The sequence below is a fragment of the Schistocerca cancellata genome, chromosome 5, assembly GCF_023864275.1.
Source record: "Schistocerca cancellata isolate TAMUIC-IGC-003103 chromosome 5, iqSchCanc2.1, whole genome shotgun sequence".
In the NCBI taxonomy this organism is placed as follows: Eukaryota; Metazoa; Arthropoda; class Insecta; order Orthoptera; family Acrididae; genus Schistocerca; species Schistocerca cancellata.
Genome location: NC_064630.1, coordinates 98,876,095 through 98,882,716, shown reverse-complemented (window position 1 = coordinate 98,882,716; position 6,622 = coordinate 98,876,095).

Genomic DNA, 6,622 nt, shown 5'->3' with positions numbered 1-6,622 from the left:
AAATGAGAAATGACGCTAGTTAATTATTTATGTAGATCTGTTCCCGAAGGAACCAAGCCAATTACTCTGCGTGCAGTGGAGTTAATAAAGGCTAATTTTCGGCTCTGTAATGGATCAGTAGGTGGGAGTTATCACATAGTTCATTAATTATACACAGGAATGACTAGCTATGAAATTAAATTCAAAGATACGGTAAATTCCTGAGCTAATTAGCAGAAGTTGTTTTCGTTGAAAAAATTGTTAAGTAATTCAGTCTAAGCAACTCCAGCTGTATCAACAGCAGCAGTAAACGCAAAAAAGATAAAACTGAAGTGTCTTATGGTTGGCAGAGTTCATTAAGGGCAGCATAAGGGTCGCAGGTTAGAATCCTACCTCGGGCATGGATGTGTGTGATGTCCTTAGGTTAGTTAGGTTTAAGTAGTTCTAACTTCTAGGGGACTCATGACCTCAGAAGTTAAGTCCCATAGTGCTCAGAGCCATTTGAACCTGTTGCGTAACTGTTAATTAAGCACTAAATCCTGAGGAGCGACCTGTCTCGTTGCAGAAATTTACGACAAGGAAAGCGACAACACACAACACAACGATTTCGCACTGTCACAAAAACGTGAGTGCGAGTCTCCTTGCTTCAAATAAGACCGGCCTCTCATTCATCTCATTTATTTCAAGACAACTGGGAATGACACGGCGGCAGCAATAAAACTGATTAAATGAGCGCCTAACTCTGACGTAGGTAATCTTTGTTGACCCCCAGGTCTGATTCACATAATTACTTAAGCTCCTGGCGCATAAAATCAAGCCGGCCGTTGTGGCCGTGCGGTTAAAGGCGCTTCAGTCTGGAACCGCGTGACCGCTACGGTCGCAGGTTCGAATCCTGCTTCGGGCATGGATGTGTGTGATGTCCTTAGGTTAGTTATGTTTAAGTAGTTCTAAGTTCTAGGGAACTTATGACCACAGAAGTTAAGTCCCATAGTGCTCAGAGCCATTTGAACCATTTGAACCATAAAATCAAAACGTTACGGCCTGGGACGTTATTTTTGTTGGGTGACGCACGGATATGAATGGCGCCTATTTTCCGACACTCCTGGCCAAAAATTATGCTTCCAAACTCGCTTTTTTTGAGGGTACATTCAATTTATATTGAACACCTTTCAGATATTTACATTGTTTCTTTACTTACGGCGTTTTACAACAGTAGTCTTAGAAATTTTAGTTGCAAAATTGTGCAATGCGTTTGGCAAAGAAACATTGTTGACGACACCTAAATATTTGTAAATGTCTGCAAAGGTATGCCAGGCATCTTGAAATGTCATCATGAAAAAATGAACATTGAAAGGAACTAATTGCATATAATGATTATAATTATTACCTAGATTATCAACAACTGCAGTATTGTGTTATGTCCACAACAGACAATGATTATTTATTAATGTTAACACGAGATAGAAAAAAAAAGAAGAACATACGACAACTGAGCTCCACGATCAATTCAGAGTAACAACGCGATTTTTGGGTGCAGGCACTTCATTCGAGTGTTTGAAATTTAGTGCGTTAATATCCAGAAACACTGTTGGCGAGCATTATATAACATTTGCCCAAAAACAATTATGATGACTAATGGCATAGGGAAGGATTGTTTTTGTAGCGCTGAATACATACAATCGAGTGCCTAACTGAAACCAGTCGTGGGCTGGATCCAACCCGCGGACTGCTGGTTGCCCTAAACAATAATAAAGGATACCTGACGAAATGGACAAAAGTGTTATATGAAACCATGAAACTAAACACAAATGGTTATGTCGGTGGGTGTTGTATATACGACATCCGGAAACCAGTACCTGTTAAGACCTGGGTCAATCTGTCTTCTCATTCGGAACTGTCGGTGACGTAAAAGTAGATGGTGCAGATGGTTTCCACACACCCTGACATACCATTCTTCACGTCTTCACACTTTCAAAAACACATGGCTCTTTTCGGATTGCCGCACATTTATTGGTCACACCCTCCTGTAACGTCTGTACATTGTCGATGCGTTGGGCATACAATAATGTCGTTAAGTGACCTCATAGCCAGATATAGAACGCACTCAGGTCCAGAAAATGGCGAGGCCTTGCTACGGAACGTCCTTGATCAATCCATTGCTCATGAAACATTTCGATGAGGTACTGTAGCACGATCCTTAGCAAATGGGGTGATTCGCCTTCGTGCAGAAACCACAGTCGTATTTCTGCAAGGGTAACGTTCTCTGATAGCGCAGGTAATTCATCGCGCTGAAATTGGTGATACACAGCACCTGTTAATCTGTCTGGTAAAATTTGTGGTCTTATGAGTCTGTCACCGACAATTCCTTCCAAAACATTGATTGATCATAAGGCGATCCTCATGTCTCAGTCTCCATGTTTACTAGAGAATCTGCAATTGCCCCCACTTACGTATTGTCTTAATTTATCATTATTAATCATCACGTGTGACGGTCCACAGCGCCGAATACTATATACTACACTCCTGGCCATTACAATTGCCACACCACGAAGATGACGTGCTACAGACACGAAATTTAACCGACGGGAAGAAGATGGTGTGATATCCAAATTATTAGTTATTGGGAGCATTCACACAAGGTTGGCACCGGTGGCAACACCTGCAACGTGCTGACATGAGGAAAGTTTTCAACCGATTTCTCATACACAAACAGCAGTTGACCGGCGTTGCCTGGTGAAACGTTGTTGTGATGCCTCGTGTAAGGCGGAGAAATGCGTACCATCACGTTTCCGACTTTGATGGCTCTGAGCACTATGGGACTCAACTGCTGTGGTCATAAGTCCCCTAGAACTTAGAACTACTTAAACCTAACTAACCTAAGGACAGCACACAACATCCAGCCATCACGAGGCAGAGAAAATCCCTGACCCCGCCGGGAATCGAACCCGGGAACCCGGGCGTGGGAAGCGAGAACGCTACCGCACGACCACGAGATGCGGGCCGACTTTGATAAAGGTCGAATTATAGCCTTTTACGATTGCGGTTTATTGTATCACGACATTGCTGCTCGCGTTGGTCGAGATCCGATGACTATTAGCAGAATATGGAATCTGTGTGTTCAGGAGGGTAATACGGAACGCCGTGCTGGATCCCAACGGCCTCGTATCACTAGTAGTCGAGAAGACAGGCATCTTATCCGCATGCTGTAACGGATCGTGCAGCCACGTCTCGATCCCTGAGTCAACAGATGGCGACGTTTGCAAGACAACCACCATCTGCACGAACAGTTCGACGACGTTTGCAGCAGCATGGACTATCAGCTCGGGTGCACGAACGGCAAAACGTAATTTTTTCGGATGAGTCCAGGTTCTGTTTATAGCATCATAATGGTGGCATCCGTGTTTGGCGACTTCGCGGTGAACGCACATTGGAAGCGTGTATTCGTCATCGCCATGCTGGCGTATCATCCATTGGTGCCATTGGTTACACGTCTCGGTCACCTCTTGTTCGCATTGACGGCACTTTGAATAGTGGACGTTACATTTCAGATGTGTTACGACTCGTGCCTCTACCCTTCATTCGATCCCTGTGAAACCCTACATTTCACCAGGATAATGCACGACCGCATGTTCAGGTCCTGTACGGGCCTATCTGGATACAGAAAATGTTCGACTACTGCCCTGGCCAACACATTCTCCGGATCTCTCATGAACTGAAAACGTCTGTTCAATGGTGGCTGAGCAACTGGCTCGTCACAATATGCCATTCACTACTCTTGATGAACTGTGGTATCGTGTTGAAGCTGCATGGGCAGCTGTACCTGTACACACCATCCAAGCTCTGTTTGACTCAATGCCCAGGTGTATCAAGGCCGTTATTACGGCCAGAGGTAGTTGTTCTGGGTACTGATTTCTCAGGATCTATGCACCCAAATTGCGTGAAAAATTTAATCACATGTCAGTTCTAGTATAATATATTTGTCCAATGAATACCCGTTTATCATCTGCATTTCCTCTTGGTGTAGCAATTTTAATGGCCAGTAGTGTAAAATTAAAGCGGCCCACATCTCAACGCTAATTGATTTCTGCACATATAAGAAATTTTCTTCTACTTACCTACCTACCTACTGTTTCTAAATTCCCCGTGTTACATTGATCCAACGCCGCTGCTCGACGAGTATTCAATAGGCTCGTAAAACTCTGAACCCCAATTTCTCGAAAACGCTTCACGGCGGAAGCATTGTTTCCGGCGCATGTTTCGCAAGCGTGAATAATGAGCAGGCTCAGTGACTCATCAGATCTAAGCTTCCCTTGCGAGTCATTTCGCACTGTGCCCACGGTGTTTGCAGCAGACGTCGGCTAGCTCGGATGTCAGCTGCTAGTCACGACCCCGGGCGTCCACTGTGTGTTTGCGATGTCGGGCTGCGGCACCGCCGCGTCGGCTACGGCCCGGTGTCGTCCCTGCCGCGGCTGCGTCGCTATTTCCGTAGCGCGGCGTGGGCCGCCTCCGTAGCACCGGAACGGCTGGAGGCGCGCTAACGCGGCGCGACCGCCCGGCGCCGTGACGGATGTCCGCTGCGAGCAGACGCGACGCGTGACATTAGCAGCGGGAGGGCAGGGCCCGCCGCGTGACGTCACCGGCTGCTCCGCGCCGCGCTTTCGTCACATCGCGGGGAGGACACCAGCGGGTCCGCATACAAAGCAGCCACTGTCTCCGGAGTGATTTCCGGCCACGCTGTCCGCTGTCAAGTGGGCACTCTCATGTTGCGTCAGGTGGTCCCCCAATTCCCTGAGGGCGTTAGCATTAATGTTATCAAATGTTCTAGGCATACAAAACGTCTTTACAAGTTAATATTTGTATTTTATGACCAAATCGCAGCAGTTGGTTCACCTCTTCCAACCCTCTCGGACCTTTCTTTAAAAGCAATGGTCTAACGCTACTGGAGACGTTAACAGTCTAGTGAAGACAGCCTGATTACCAGTTTCCTGCCTAACAGTCAAAGGGCGGGTATAAGACCTTAAATTTGCATGCGCTTCACCTGTACAAAAAGGGTACGGTCACACACTGTTGCTTTAAGTATTTATAAAAACATATATCTACCATGAGGCATATTAATTTAGCACAGAGAAATCAGTGAGTTAGCCCGGGTTCCCGGGTTCGATTCCCGGCGGGGTCAGGGATTTTCTCTGCCTCGTGATGGCTGGGTGTTGTGTGCTGTCCTTAGGTTAGTTAGGTTTAAGTAGTTCTAAGTTCTAGGGGACTGATGACCATAAATGTTAAGTCCCATGGTGCTCAGAGCCATTTGAACCATTTTGAACCAAATCAGTGAGTTAAACAAATATGTTAACAACTGCACTGAGAATATTAAAGGGAAAGCATTAAGGGCATGACTCCGTAATAACGTGGAGTACAGCCAAGGGCTTTTACTGAGCGAAGTGGCGCAGTGGTTACCACACTGGACTCGCATTCCAGAGGAGGAGGATGGTTCAAAACCGCGTCCGGTCATTCTGATTTGGGTTTTCCGTGATTTCCCTAAATCGGTTCAGACAAATGCCGGGATGGTTCCCCTGAAAGGGCACAGCCGACGTCTTTCCCCACCCTTCCCTAATCCGAAGCCGCCGCCGATCTTGCTATTTGGTCCCCTCTCCCAAACCGGCGAACCAACCACCCATATTTCTAATTATAGCTATTACAGTTCGTGTGTTTTCAGGTTGGTTAGTGTCTCCAAATATGTGTGCCAAGAGCAAGCAGTAATGCTTATTTTCCCCTGGGCCGCAGGTCAGGTGTTGAAGAGTGGATGCAATGACGCAAAACTGATAGTCCATACTGACTCTCCTCTTAGCGGTGCACTTACAGTCACGCAGAAAATTCTTTATAACAGCTGGTGTATTTAATTTGCAGTAATATCTTTTATGAAGTCCAATGCTTCTTGACAGAGCGTAGAGACCCGCACCGCTGTACTAGGCAAGGTCCTAATGGAGGGCCGGCCGGGATGGCCGAGCGGTTCTAGGCGCTTCAGTCCGCAACCGTGCGACTGCTACGGTCACAGATTCGAATCCTGCCTCGGGCATGGATGTGTGTGATGTCCTTAGGTTGGTTTGGTTTAAGTAGTTCTAAGTACTAGGGGACTTATGACCTAAGATGTTGAGTCCCATAGTGCTCAGAGCCATTTGAACCATTTTGAACTTAACTGCTAAGACGTTAAAGTAACCTCTGGCGTGCCGCAGGGGAGTATTATGGGATGGCTCTGAGCACTATGGGACTTAACTTCTAAGGTCATCAGTCCCCTAGAACTTAGAACTACTTAAACCTAACTAACCTAAGGACATCACACACACCCATGCCCGAGGCAGGATTCGAACCTGCGACCGTAGCAGTCCTGCGGTTCCGGACTGCAGCGCCAGAACCGCTAGACCACCGCGGCCGGCAGCAGTTAAGTCCCATACAAGTTCACACACATTTGAAAGTTTTTTTGATGGCCGGCCTCTGTGACCTAGGGGACTGATGACCTCAGATGTTAAGTCCCATAGTACTCAGAGCCATTTGAACCATATGAGTTCTTGTGGTAGGCCGTTTCATTCCTCCGCCTGCGCGGTTGACACCTGTTGGATGATGGTTGGTACATGTTGACGTGCCCCCACCC